Genomic DNA, 15,500 nt, shown 5'->3' with positions numbered 1-15,500 from the left:
TTAAAAATTGTTAATTAAAATTTACGTGGCAATTTGCAATTGAAATTTTAAATTTTTCATTCCTACAGCATTATTTAAATGTATCTTTTTTTATTCTAAGGTTACATTTTCTTGCGCTGAATAATTGGATAAAAATTTGTAAAAAAAAAAAAAGCAATTGAATAAAAAAATGTTGCAAGTGATATTCACAATAAATAAGTAATAACAAGTTAACGTGAAAATATCCTTTATATTAATAATCTTGAATACAAATTGCACAAGTATACAAGATTGATTATCATTTTCCATTAAAATTTCTTTTTATTAATCTTTATTTTCTTTTTAAAATTTAAAAATAAACTAATTAATAAAGATTTTAAAGAAATTAACAGGGCTATGTCGGACATGAAAAAATATTTATAGAATATGTTAATACTAATTAGTACAAACTTGTATTATTTTAAAAAAATTGTTTGTATATAATTAAATAAATTTAAGTATTCAATCATAATTACATAAAATAACTATTATTTATATTAAAATTACGTATTTTTAAACAATAAGCATAAAAAATAATTTTACATTTTTTAAAAATTAATTGTACTTATTTCTTTGAAAAATGAGGAATAACAGATTAAAAAAAAAAACACTTTAAATGTGTGCAAATTTTTATTTAAAACGGTAATATGGCATTTGTGAAGACTACCCAAACTTGTCATCGAAGCCAGATGTAATTTTTATTTAAACATCAAAGGCAGATGTTTCTTTTATTTATTCATTTATTTATTTCTTCCTGTATAACATGAAAATTAATTATATTTCATCTACTAAGTTTCAAAGTCAATTCCCAAATGGCCTTTAATCGTAGCAGTCAAGATTGCCGCCATAGCCAATTCCAAATATATCACAATATCTCTTGTAGAATCCGATGCGATCTTCAACCCTAGTATCTTGGCCTATACCACATTCAAGGCCACCATTGATAATATTTGTTATCACACCATAACCTGGATGTCTTCCGGCTGAAATATCATTGTTGGAGGCTGACCATTGTCCCGTAATAACGTTGTGGTAGGAAGGCTTTGGAGATTGTGGTGTCATCCAAACCAAATTGCTGTCTTGAAGGAAATGACTGCATCTGTCGCCACAAGGTTTGTATCATTCAATAGGTTTAATCCTAAGATTTGCCCACATTGATCATAATTATAATTCCTATATCATTTATAATATACATAATATTATAAAGAATTTTACGTTAGACATGGACTAAATTACATAAACAAGTAATTAATTTAATTTTTTTATTATAATAATAAAATTTATGTATTTAACATCAAATTTATGTTCCCAAAGAAAACCTACCATGTAAGTTGGACGGGACCTCTACCGTAATACTGCTTGCTAGGAGCACAAGGATAATCGGTACTTGGAGAACAACAATCCTCTTTATATATTTCCTCCTTATAGCAATATCCCCAAGCATATGGTCCATCTGGTGCAGATGACCACCCTCCTAAAATGCATCACCAACACAAATTTCTCTGTTAATTACATACTATACTAATTAAGGTGATTAATCTTTAAATTAATTTAAGTTATTCAACTCAACTCAACTAAGCTTTTATCCCAAAAATTTATTTGGGTCAGCTATATAGATTCTCTTTCTCTACTTTAAATGATTTTGGGTTAAATTCTCAGAAATGTGTAATGCTTTTAAGTAATGTTGTACTACTCTCCTCCAAGTCAGTTTAGGTCTACCCCTTCTTTCCTTTCTATTCTCTAACCCAATGTGCTCTACTTGTCTAACTGGAGCCTTCATATGTCTATGTTTCACATGACTAAACCACCTCAGTCTCCCTTCTCTCAACTTATCCTCAATTGGCACCACTCCTGCCTTTTCTCTAATACTCACATTGTGGACTTTATCTAGTTTAGTGTGGCTACTCATCCACTTTAACATTCTCATCTCTGTAACTCTCATCTTAGACACATATAGCTCCTTTATTTCCCAACACTCACTACCATATAACATGGCCAGTCGTATGGCTATATGGTAAAATTTTTCTTTTAACTTATTGGGAATCTTGCAATCACATAAAACTCCCTTGGCCCATCTCCACTTCAACTATCTGGTTTTATTCCTGTGACTAATATCCTCCTCACATTCCCCATCTACTGGAAGGATGAAGCCGAGACATTTAAAGTGATTACTTTGAGTCAATACCATTCCATCCAAACTAACTCATTCCCTATCATAAGTTCGGCCTTCACTAAGCTTGCAATGCATGCATTTTGTCTTCGTTTTACTTAACTTAAAGCCCTTTGAATCTAGAGTATTTCTCCAAACCTATAGCTTTCTATTGACTCCCTCTCGCGTCTCATCTATCAGAATTATATCGTTCGCAAATATCATGCACCAAGGGATAGTCTCTTATATATGTTTCATCAATTCATCTAGAACTAATGTAAAAAGAGAAGGGCTCACAGCTGAACCTTGGTGTAATTCAACTGAGATAGGAAAATCTCTTGTGTCTCTTCTCACTATGCGCATAATAGTAGTCGCTCCTTCATACATATCTTTCAACACTTGTATGTACCTAATAGATATCCTCTTTTGTTCTCACATTCTCTATAAGACATCTTTTAGAACACTATTATAAGCCTTCTCTAAATCGATAAAAACCATATGTAGATCTTTCTTCCTATCTCTATATTTCTTCATTAAGCTTCTAATGAGAAAGATCACTTCCATAGTTGAACAACTGGGCATGAAGTCAAATTGATGGGAGAGATAGAAGTGTCATAGCGTAGTTGATGTTCTGCAACTCTCCCCCACAACTTCATAGTATGGCTTATGAGTTTAATTCTTCTATAGTTTGAGCAACTCTGTATGTCTCCCTTATTTTTAAAAATAGGTACTAAAATACTCCTCCTCCATTCATTAGGAATTTTCTTTGAGTTTAGAATCTTATAAAATAATTTAGTTAACCATGCCACTTCCACATCTCTCAAACACTTTCACACTTCAATTAGTATTCCATCGGGTCCACAGGCTTTACCCACTGTAACACCCCTAAGTTCGGTAGTGCGTTCTGCTGCTCCGGTAACCACTGTTGTCCGGACAGCTAGGATGCCTAGAACTACACTTCAATATGAGTGAGGAGACATAAAATAATGAAATACAAGAAAATAAAATACAAGAAAAACAAAGGAAAAATAATAGCAAAGAAATCTAACCAAGTTAAGCGAGCCGAGAACCCTAGCGATGGGTGACCGCACCGGGAAGTTGTAAATAAAAATTGTACATTGAAGTTGTAAAATAATTATTAGTTATTTTGGCTTGTAAAAATTGTATTATATTTCTTTTATCTCAGTCTTTGAAAAATCACTGTGGATTTGAGTTGAGAAATGTGTTGTGTTGAGAAAATGTTGGAGTTGAGATTTGGAAATATATTGAAGTGCTTTTTACAGGTTTTCTGAAGAACTATTTTATCCAAAATACATATGGCACTCTGCCAAAATTTTTACAGAAATTCCAAATAATTCAAATGTGTTAGTTCTATCACTTCAGTTCACAAAAGTTTTTAAATGCCTGTAAATAGTGCTCACCATTGTAAAAGAAGTAAGAAAAGTTTTTAAAATCCCTTGTAGTGTATTTAATGGGTTATCAATAGATGGAGTTGGTAATTCATTAGGTATACTACGGGATCATGTTATGCCTTACAGAGGGGTAGGGTGTGACATGTTTTAGTGGTATCAGAGTAAAGTTTTTAAATTCTGTTTTCACATGTTACTTGAATATTCTTTCTTCATAGTACAACTGCTCAATATCATTGTTTGATACATACAGTACATTACATTATAAATATGCACTAACGGGAGGAAATCTCCTTGTGTTATTTGTTCAGGAGATCTAAAATCCTCACATTGACTATGGAAGAGGGTGATCGTTCAGTCGATCAATCTATTGAGGCTGAGGTGCAAGGGGATGCCCCAGGCCTACATAATGTTAGTGGTTCAAGAAAGACCAGCCTCTGATCGCAGATTTCCTACTCGATTCGCCACAGATGGCTGCAATGTTCCAACAAATGGCTGGTAATGTACCTACTCAAGTCCCAATACAGACACCAGTGGTACAACCACAGTCTCCTACTAGGCAGTATGATAAATTGATGAAATATGGGGCTACAGAGTTCAAAGGGACAGTAGATCCTCTAGAAGCTGAACAGTGGTTAGAGAGGATGGATAGGGTATTCAAGAAACTGCATTGCACAGAGGAGCTCAGATTTGAATACTCAGTGTCTTTGTTACAGGGGGATGCTTATGACTGGTGGAAAATCATTCCCCACAGTCTGGTAGAACCAGCAATATTAACATGGAATGACTTTCTCAGGGAATTCAGACAGAAATATGTCCCTGATGCTTATGTAGACCAGAAGTTGCAAGAGTTCTTATGTCTGAAACAGAGGAACAGATCAGTGGCTGAATATGAAAGGGAATTTTCCCGCCTTAGCCATTATGCAGTGAGTCTACTCTCTACCAGCAGGGAGAGATGCAAGAGGTTTGAAACTGGCTTGAAGCCCAGTATCAGAGTACAAGTAGTCGGCTTCAAACACACTAACTTCTCTGAACTTATTTCTCAAGCTCTAGAGTTAGAAAGAATTGAGATTGAGACTGCTCCTGAGAAAAAGAAATCAGAGAAGACAGATAAAGAGGGAAAGTCAGTAGAACAGAGTTCCAGTGGTCATACTGGGAAGAGGAAGAACTATGGGGGACATGGCAGAGGTGGCAAGAAATCTGGTAGGGGAAGATATTCAGGACAGAGACCTCCCCTATCTGGTCAGCAGAGTACCAGAAGTTCCTACCCTCCCCGCCAATGTGAAACTTGTGGAAAAAATCATGGTGGGATATGCTATAAGGCTATTGGAGCCTGTTATAACTGTGGAGGCACAAGACACTTTGCCAAGGATTGCACCAGTAGTCGCAGAGTTGGACCACCTCCTACTACTGCAGAAGAGTCGCCTTGAGCCACTGTCACTAGAAGTTCACAACCACCTAGCAGAGGTAGAGGCAGGGGTAGAGGTAGCCCAGCAGGCAGCCAAGGCACAGTGAAACAATCAGAGCAAGACAGTGCTCCAATCAGAATGTATGCAATGAGACAGAGGGAAGAGGCCGAGACATCTGATGTTGTGGCTGGTACCTTCTCAACTTTTAACCAAAATGTGTTTGTGTTATTTGATCCGGGCTCTACCCATTCTTATGTGAGTGCTAGCATCATTGATTGCATTGCTGTTCCATGTACAAAAATGGACTTTGAGGTGCTAGTAACAAGTCCACTAGGACAGCAAGTCAGGGTTAATAGAATGTATAGAGATTGTCCTTTGGTGATCCAAGGACACACTTTCCTGTCTGATTTCATTGAAATGCCCTTCAGAGATTATGATATCATCTTGGGCATGGATTGGTTACTAGGCATCATGCCATGATTGACTGTAGGCTGAAGACAGTCACTTTTGGCCTTCCTCAGTACAGTGATGTGGTAATACATGGGGAAAGGCAGTTATTGCCATTAAATATTATTTCGGCTGCACTAGCCAGAAAAATGATCAGAAAGGGGTGTGAAGCATACTTGGCACATGTGGTAGACACCTAAGTGGGGAGTCCAACATTGAAGGACATCCCTACAGTACATGACTTTCCAGATGTGTTTCCTGATGAATTGCCAGGATTACCTCCAAAAAGAGAAGTGCAGTTTGAAATTAATGTTATGCCTGGTGTGGATCCAATCTCCATAACGCCATACAGAATGGCACCAGCAGAGTTAAAGGAGTTGAAGATACAACTGCAAGAACTACTTGAAAAGGGCTTCATCCACCCTAGTGTGTCACCTTGGGGAGCACCAGTGTTGTTTGTTAAGAAGAAGGATGGTACTCTCCGCTTATGCATTGACTACCGGCAGTTGAATAAGGTGACAATAAAGAACAGATATCCATTGCCTCGCATTGATGATCCGCTTTGATCGATTGAAGGGTGCATTTGTATTCTCCAAAATTGATTTGCGATCCGGTTATTATCGGTTGAAGGTGCAAGAGCGAGTATTCCAAAATCGCTTTGAACTCGGTATGGACACTATGAGTTTCTAGTAATGCCATTCGGGTTAACAAATGCTCCAGCTGCTTTCATGGATCTTATGAACACTATCTTCAGACCATATCTTGATCAATTTGTGGTGGTGTTTATTGATGACATTTTGATATATTCAAGGAATGCAGAGGAGCATGACAGACATCTGCGAATTGTACTGCAGACTTTAAGGGAGAAACAACTATACGCCAAATTGTCGAAATGTGAATTTTGGTTGAAAGAAATCTCCTTTTGGGACATGTTGTGTCACCAAGGGATCAAGGTAGTTCCAAAGAAGGTAGAAGCTATCCTTAATTGGAAGCCGCCAGAATATCACGTAAATTCGCAGCTGGGTTTAGCCGGATATTACCGTCGGTTTGTGAAGGGGTTCTCTATGTTATCTTCTCCACCGACCAAACCGCCGGAAAGATGTAAAATTTCAGTGATGATAAATGCCAGCAAAGTTTTGATGAGTTAAAGAGGTGTTTGACTGAAGCTCCAGTCCTCACCTTACCTGCTCCGGGTAAAGAATACACAGTTTATAGTAATGCTTCTCACAATGGGTTAGGCTGTGTACTAATGCAAGATCGGAATGTCATTGCTTATGCATCACGCCAGCTGAAACCGCATGAGAGGAACTACCCAACACATGATCTGGAGCTAGCAGCTATTGTTTTTGCTCTGAAGATCTGGAGACACTATTTGTATGGGGAGAAATGTTACATTTACACAGATCACAAGAGCTTGAAGTACTTAGGCACCCAGAAGGAATTGAATTTGAGGTAGAGGAGATGGTTAGAACTCATCAAAGATTATGATTGCTTAATATACTATCAGCCAGGAAAAGCAAATGTGGTGGCTGACGCCTTAATTTGCAAGACTATGGCAAGTCTCAGAGTTTCTCCTTTGTCCATGGTATATGAATTGAAAGCACAACATGCCAGTTTAGAGATTGATGATGAGGGACAGATAGTAGTTGCATGGCATGTACAGCCAGTGTTGATCGATCGATCGTAATGGTCGCTCAGAGTGATGAAAATATCGGTTACCGAAAGAAGTTCAGCAGGCAAGAAACCCGAATTCTCCGTGAGAGATGATGGTTTATTGCTACATCGAGAGTAATGTGCGTTCCTAGTGATGTGGAATTGAGACAGATCATTATGAAGGAAGCACATGAGTCTCCATTTGCTATGCACCACGGTGGAACTAAAATGTACAGAGGGTGAAAGAGCACATCGGTGGATGGGCATGAAGAGAGATATAGCTGAATTTGTTTCCAAATGCCTAACTTGTCAGCAAGTAAAGGCAGAACATCAAGTTTCAGCTAGTTTGTTACATCCCTTGTCAGTACCAGAGTGGAAATGGGAACGAATAACTACGGATTTTGTTACAGGACTTCCAAGGACACAGAGTAGTCATGATGCACTATGGGTTATAGTTGACAGATTGACCAAGTCTGCTCACTTTTTACCAGTTCGGATGGATTATAGCCTGGAAAGATTGGCCAGATTGTACATATATGAGATTGTAAAACTACATGGAGTGCCAGTATCAATTATGTCTGACAGAGATCCTAGGTTCACTTCTAGATTCTGGGGTAGTCTTCAGAGAGCCCTAGGAACTAGATTGAACTTCAAAGACAAAGATTCCACCCACGCATGCATGGCCACCAAAGGGTTATTCAGATATTGGAGGATATGCTACGGGCTTGTGTGATTGAATTTGAAGGTAGTTGGGATACACACTTGCCTTTGATTGAATTTGCTTATAACAACAGCTACCAATCAAGCATTGGGATGCCTCCATATGAAGCTTTGTATGGCAGAAAGTGCAGAACTCCTTTATGTTGGGATGAAGTAGGTGAAAGGAAGATGATTGGGCCAGAAATTGTCCAGCAGACAGAGGAAAAGATTAGATTGATTAGAGATAGACTCAAAGCTGCATCAGACCATGAGAAGTCCTATGTTGATCTGAAAAGAAGAGATATTGAGTACGCAGTGGGTGACAAGGTATTCCTCAAAGTTTGTCCTTGGAAGAGGATTATGAGATTTGGCAGAAAGGAGAAACTGAGTCCTCGTTTCATCAGACCATATGAGGTTCTGGAAAGAGTGGGTCCTCTGGCATATCGGTTGGCATTACCTCCAGAGCTAGCAAGGATACACAGTGTCTTCCATGTGTCCATGTTAAGGAGGTACAGATCTGACCCATCTCATGTACTATCAGTTGAAGAGATTGAAGTAAATCCAGACCTCTCATATGAGGAAGAACCCATAGAAATTCTGGCTTATGAGGTGAAGCAGCTGAGGAATAAACAGATACACCTGGTTAAAGTGCTGTGGAACCATCATTCAGGCCAGGAAGCTACTTGGGAACGTGAAGAGGATATGAGGAGACAGCACCCACAGCTGTTCAGAGACTAATGCCAGGTAAAATTTCGAGACAAAATTTATTTAAGGGGGGGAGAATTGTAACACCCCTAAGTTCGGTAGTGCGTTCTGCTGCTCCGGTGACCAGTGTTGTCCGGACAGCTAGGATGCCTAGAACTACACTTCAATATGAGTGAGGAGACATAAAATAATGAAATACAAGAAAAGAAAATACAAGAAAAACAAAGGAAAAATAATAGCAAAGAAATGTAACCAAGTTAAGCGAGCCGAGAACCTTAGCGATGGGTGATCAGATCGGAAGTCACGGCGTGGACCGTTGACTAGCTCCCGGATCATGGGAACCCTGGAAAATATTTTTAGGACTTAAATAGACTCTTATTGAAGAATAAATATCATTAGAAATATCAAAGAAAAATTAAATAATTAGTACAAAGAAAAGGGAGAAATCGAAAAACAGACAAAACCCGGTGTTACCGAAAAATCGGGAATGCAACCCGAACAGGGGCATTATGGTCATTTGACATCCCCAATTGTCTTTTGACCTAAAATTCCATTAAAAATAAATAATATTACACTTAGAAAATAAAATGAAAAATTAATTTGGTGGTACCTAAAGTAAATAACAAGAATTAAGGGTTTAATGTGGAATAAGTGGGAATTTAACTTATAATATGATTATTTGTGTGAGTGGGCCACTAATGAATAAACTAAACATAAAATGGGGCAGATGTAAGTCCACTATACCAGCTGAATACTTCATCTTCTCCATTTCCCTTAACCTAGCCGAATTGAAGGAAAAGAAAACCACCATTGCCGTTTTTGCATGAGCTTGATCCACTCCTCCATTTCAACTCCAATCACTTAGATAACTTCATAAAAAAATTGTCTACACATCATAAGGGAGAGCTTGATACCAAAATCAAGAAGTTTAATCAAGGTTTAGCAAGTTCCAACCATAGGTAAGTTTACATTTTTTGAATATTGTTTTGTTAAACTTTGTGTACATGTTGTGGGTGTTGGATTTGTGAAGAAAATTTTCAAGTTTGAGGAGTTATTGATATGTTCATTTTGGACAGCCATGGAGTTATGTATTTAAGGAAATATTTACACATATATTTGATGAGAAATGATGTTGATTAGGGTGATTTAATATCCTAGTAAATTATTCCACATGTATATGGTGATTGTGCACTTGGAATGGAAATTGATGAATTGTAGGACACTTTGGCATGGTGAAGATTTTCGGCAACCTTGGGACTCTTGGATAAATGTATGTGTTTATGAAGGTATTGGCAGAATATTGACATTGAGGATTGATGGATATGTATATAGAGTGATTGTGTAAAGTGTATGTAAGAATTAGTAATGTTTAGGTTTATATGTGATTGTACTTAGACTTTGTAAATTTGAGTTTTAATTGGTGTATTGAGGATAATTGTAATCTGCCCAAAGTGACTTTAAAGTGAAGTGGTATATGGTTTTGGTAATGTACCAAAACAGAATTGGTAAGGGAAGTGAACATATAGTAAGGTAAATGTGTCATTGATGTATGTTTAAGCAAGGTAATTAAGGGCAGTATGCATTTTAGCCTATAACTTTAAATGTGTAACCTCAATTGGTATGAGACCAATTGGAGGTAAAACTAGGCACAAAATGTGCCAACTTTCATTGAGAAAGCATACCAAAATTCTGCTTGCAAGGTGATATGAAAAATGACCAATTCGGATTAGGTGCAATTGAGACCTGAAAATTGACCAATCGGGCAGCAGTTAGTGTTTAGGCTATAACTCACTCAAAACAGGTCCAATTGACCTGAAATTTTAACCATGAATAGTTAAGACCCATACCTACAAGTCTTATGAAGACACCAAAGCCTAGAAATGACCAGAAGTAAGTCAAAAAGCTTGCACAAGTTCGGGTCCAAAAACTGGCCGAACCAGAGTTGACCAAATTGACCTAAAATTGACCTAATTTGATGCCATTTGACCAGCAATAGTATAATGACCATAACTTGGTCTACTTAACTCAGAATGACCTAAAATTTTGCCCCGCGTTCCATAAGACATAGATCTACAAGTTTGTAGTTTTAACCGAAACCCGAAAACCGAGGGAACTAGGTCGTCCGGCTAGGTCAAACTAGTATCCCAGAACCCAGCAAATTGCAAGAAAATGCACTAAACAAGGAAATGAGTTTGGTAAAACGTACCAACCCTAAAACCCTATTGAATGTGACATATTAATGACACTAAAACCTAATTTACCTAAAATGCATCGAGGGTCGGTATATTAGGTGATTGAGTAAATAATAGCCTTCAGTGAATTACTTATCGAACATTATCATTAGAGACAGTTTAATTTAGTACTGAAACACTTCAAATTGTGTTTCTCAGTTACCAAAGACTCAGGAAAAGGGAAGGAAACATTGAGTCCAGACCGAGAGACAGTTATCAGAGGTTTGTGCACAACAACTATTTCTTTTGAATTATTTTCAATTGGAATAAATTATGACTATTTGCATATTATTGTTTTAAGTTGTGAAATTGTGAAAAATGGTTTGAATGATATTTGATGGATACTTATTGATTGAAAAGTACTGTAATTGGTTTGAAACCACAGCTATCATGTACATTGATTGTATTCCTCGCTAGCTTGTCTAGTGGGATGAATTGAATTCCCTCTCTGGCTGAAGTATTGAGGTGTGTGCCTGTTGAGGACGAATAGAATGAGTACTCATATTTTTGCTAGCTAGCTATGTTATTCCTCATTAGTCATTGACTTTTGGGATGAATTGAATACCTCATTAGCCATCGGCTTTTGGGATGAATTGAACTTGGGAACATGATTAAAGCTGTGTGTGATTTATTGATATGTATTGTGAGATTGTGAAATGAATTTAAATTCTTATTAACATATACTGTCTTTTGAATTCAACCATGATTTGACTCATTGAAGTTTATTGTGATATTGAGAAATGGAGTTTAAATTCTTGTTGACAATTATTGTCTTGAAATTAACTATGGTTTTAAGTATCCACTATTTATATGATTTATGAATTGTGATTTAAATTGTATTTGGTTAATGTTGTGCACCACTGAGACATTGTCTCAGCGATAGCTTTTTATTGCTGTCGTAGGTAGACAGACAGACAGGGCAGCAGACTAGGCTGCTAGTACCTCCAGCGAGAGACTACCGAGTATAATGAGTATACCAATATTTTGTATTTTGTAATGTAATGTATGTTCACCGTATGCACATATTGTTGTTGGTTTTGAGTCGTTGTAAATAAAAATTGTACATTGAAGTTGTAAAATAATTATGAGTTATTTTGGCTTGTAAAAATTGTATTATATTTCTTTTATCTCAGTCTTTGAAAAATCACTGTGGATTTGAGTTGAGAAATGTGTTGTGTTGAGAAAATGTTGGAGTTGAGATTTGGAAATATATTGAAGTGTTTTTTACAGGTTTTCTGAAGAACTGTTTTACAGATGGCACTCTGCCAAAATTTTTACAGAAATTCCAAATAATTCAAATGTGTTAGTTCTATCACTTCAGTTTAAAAAGGTTTTTAACACCTGTAAATAGTGCTCACCACTATAAAAGAAGTAAGAAAAGTTTTTAAAATCCCTTGTAGTGTATTTAATGGGTTATCAGTAGACGGAGTTGGTAATTCATTAGGTATACTACGGGATCATGTTATGCCTTACAGAGGGGTAGGGTGTGACACCCACTTTCATTCTCTTAAGTGCTTCCCTTACTTCTGAAGATCTAATCCTTCTAGTGTAATTCACATTCTTCTCTATTATTTTGCAGTCTATATTTATGCTATTACCACTTTTACTATTATTAAAGAGATCATCAAAATAATTTCTCCATCTTTCTTTAATGTCCTCATCTTTCACCAATATTTTTTCTTCTTTATCCTTAATACACCTAACTTGATTGAGATCTTGACATTTCTTTTCTCTCCTCCTTGCTAATATATAAATATCTTTCTCCCCTTATTTAGTTCTAAGTTTCTCATATAACTTTTTAAAGGCCTGCGCTCTTACTTGACTAACCATCTTTTTTTTCCTCTTTCTTTGTTATATTGTACTGTTCATAAACCTTATTATTATTACACTTAGGTAATTTCTTATACCATTCACTCTTTCTATTTGTCGCCTTTTGTACTTTCTCATTCTACCACCATCTCTCTTTTGTGAGTGGTCCATGTCCTCTAGACTCTCCAAGTACTTTTCTAGCTACTTCTCTAATCTTTGATAGCATCTGTATCCACATACCATCTGTTGACCCCACAAGCTCAAAGAAGCATAGATTTTGATGATACCAAAACTCAACTAGAATCAAACTAACATTGTTTTAAGTGTTGTGCATCTCAAAGAAAAAGACACAAGGATTTCATGATGGATTCGTGCTTCTGAAGAAAGGATGACATTCTAAGGATAACACAGGACGAATCAAAGGAGATAAAAAAAAGAAAAGGTTACCTTCTAAGGCTGCATTGAAAATCAGAATTGAAGGTACATATAGTATAGAAGTTAAGTTTTATTTTTAGGATTACTTGTGAAAAGAATTGAGGAGTAAAAGTCAATGATGCTTATTTTCAATCCCTCAAAAGATTTTTCTTTTAAACATCATTATTGGCCTAAAAAGTATTTGACTATGATTTGGTGTAAAGTTTTATAGCTTTGAAAGTTATGCAGAAAAGTTTTTCTGGTATGCTAATTTTTTTGCTACTTATTTTAGTATGCTAACTGGTTTGCTATTTTCTCCAGTATGCTAACTGTCTCAACTCTGCACAACATCGCAGAAAAAGACAAAATAACGGCTATTTTCTTGAAATTCATAATTGTAACGTTCAAATGAGTTCTCAAATGGTCAAAAAGTTCCAAAGCTATAAATACACCTACCTTTGGCCATTTTGCACTTAATGAAAGTCTCTCCACTGTTCAAAATCATAAAAGCTTTCATTCAAAGTGCTCAAAGTGTTTTATTGCTCTTCATTGGCTTATTTACTCATCTCTTCTTTATAGATTCTGTTGTATTGAGTGAGAGTGAGTTTTAAACACATTATTATCATTTATGAGAGGTCATTCAAGCACCTATTGAAGCTTGATTGTGATAATGTGTTTGGGATAACACTTGGTAGAAGTGTGAAGCTACTTGTAAAAGCTTTAATGAGAAGATTTGTAAAGGGCTTTTGTCTCTTGCCTTTAAAAGAGAAGAATAGTGAAGTGAAGACTCAAAGTGGGATCTTTGAGAGAGTGGATGTAGGCTAGTTGAGCCGAACCACTATAAAAATTTCAGTGTTCATTTTCTCAACCCTTGTTCTTTACATTTATGCATTTTAACTTTATGATTGATATGCTTTTGCTGATATGAAAGTTGAGGCCATTTGCTGGTAATCTTGCTGCAATATGAGAAAATTAGTTTACTGCTAAATCTGTTGATATCTGATTTAATCTGCTTGTTGTTTGATCTGCTGTCAGTTAGTATATTTGGTATACTGCTCTGGTTGCTGTGTTAAAAACTTATCCAGATTACTGATATCTCTGCTGAATGCTGATATAATTTGTTAGATCAGTATACTGATTACATATAGCCTAACTTTGAATTAACTTGTCAATAGAGCTGTATTGTTCTTATTTCACATTAGTCAATTGAGTTGAACCTCGCTGCAATTTTCAAAGGTTTTGAGCAAGAACCGAAAATTATTTTTAAGTCCAATTCACCCCCCTCTTGGACATATTTTGGGACATCAATTTGGTATCAGAACTTGTCTCTCTTGCTTGAGGATTAAACCCCTTAGAGTGATCCATACACATGGCTAGTTCGTCTAGAAACTCAGCTGGTATACCTGCCCCCTTAGCTGAAGTTTATTCCATCACTAGACCACCACTTTTTAATGGCACAAATTATTCTTTTTGGAAAACTAGAATGAGAAACTTTATACAATCTGTTGACATTGATGCTTGGAGAATAATTAAAGATGGTCCTTATATTCCTTATAAAACCAGTGAAGGAACTGTGCAAATTCCTAAAGCTGAAGTTGAATTTGATGATAATGATTGCAAGAAAATTTCTACAAATGCCAATGCTATTAACATTCTTCATTGTGCTCTTGATATTAATGAGTATAATTGTATTTAAGGATGTTAAACTGCAAAAGAAATATGGGACAAACTAGAAGTCACATATGAAGGGACTGATGTGGTGAAAGAGTCAAAGGCAAACCTCCTCATCCGTGATTATGAGTTATTTGAGATGAAACCTGGTGAAACTATTGCTGAAATGAGTACTAGATTTACAAATCTTGTCAATCTTCTTAAAGCTCTTGGAAAGAGATTTGAGGAATAAGAACTCGTAAAGAAAATTTTGAGATCTCTTCCAAAGTCATGGGAAGCAAAGACTACTATTATTCAAGACACCAAGGATTTTAGAAAATACACCTATGATGAGCTAATTGGTTCTCTCATTGCACAAGAGATGATCTATAAGAAAGATGAGAATGAAGGTGATCAAAAGAAAAAAAAAAGGTATAGCCTTCATATCCGAAAAGGTAAATGAGAAAAAGAAAAGTGTTGCTCTTAAAGTTAGTTCAAGTGATGATTCAAGTGCTTCAAGTGATGATGATGAAGATATGGCTATGATAGTCAAAAGATTCAAAAGAGCATTTAGAAAAGGTGGAAGCAAATACAAGAAGTTCACAAAGAAATATGCTCCAAAGACTCCAAATCATTCAAGTGAAATAGTTTGTTATGAGTGTAACAAACCAGGCCACGTCAAGCCAAATTGTCCTACATTGAAGAAGAAAAACAAGTTTAGAAAGGATAAAAGCAAAAAGGCAATGGCAGCAACATGGAGTGATAGTGACTCTTCATTAAATGATGAAACAAGTGACAAAGAAGCTGCAAACACTTGTATGATGGCAATTGAAGAAAAAGGTGAAAGATTACACATCGAAGATAGTGAAAATGAGGTAAATCTTGAACTTTCTAATGTTGATGAATT

General features: G+C 36.2%; 1 pseudogene; it reads right to left on the bottom strand.

Annotated features, from left to right (window-relative positions):
• Positions 1-837: 837 nt before the first annotated feature.
• Positions 838-15,500, bottom strand: part of LOC131183214 (inactive chitinase-like protein 1) — a 35,081-nt pseudogene continuing 20,418 nt past the window's right edge.

Source organism: Hevea brasiliensis, chromosome 1, assembly GCF_030052815.1.
Source record: "Hevea brasiliensis isolate MT/VB/25A 57/8 chromosome 1, ASM3005281v1, whole genome shotgun sequence".
Lineage (NCBI taxonomy): Eukaryota > Viridiplantae > Streptophyta > Magnoliopsida > Malpighiales > Euphorbiaceae > Hevea > Hevea brasiliensis.
Note: the sequence above shows the minus strand (reverse complement) of the source record. Positions and strands in the feature narration are given on the sequence as shown.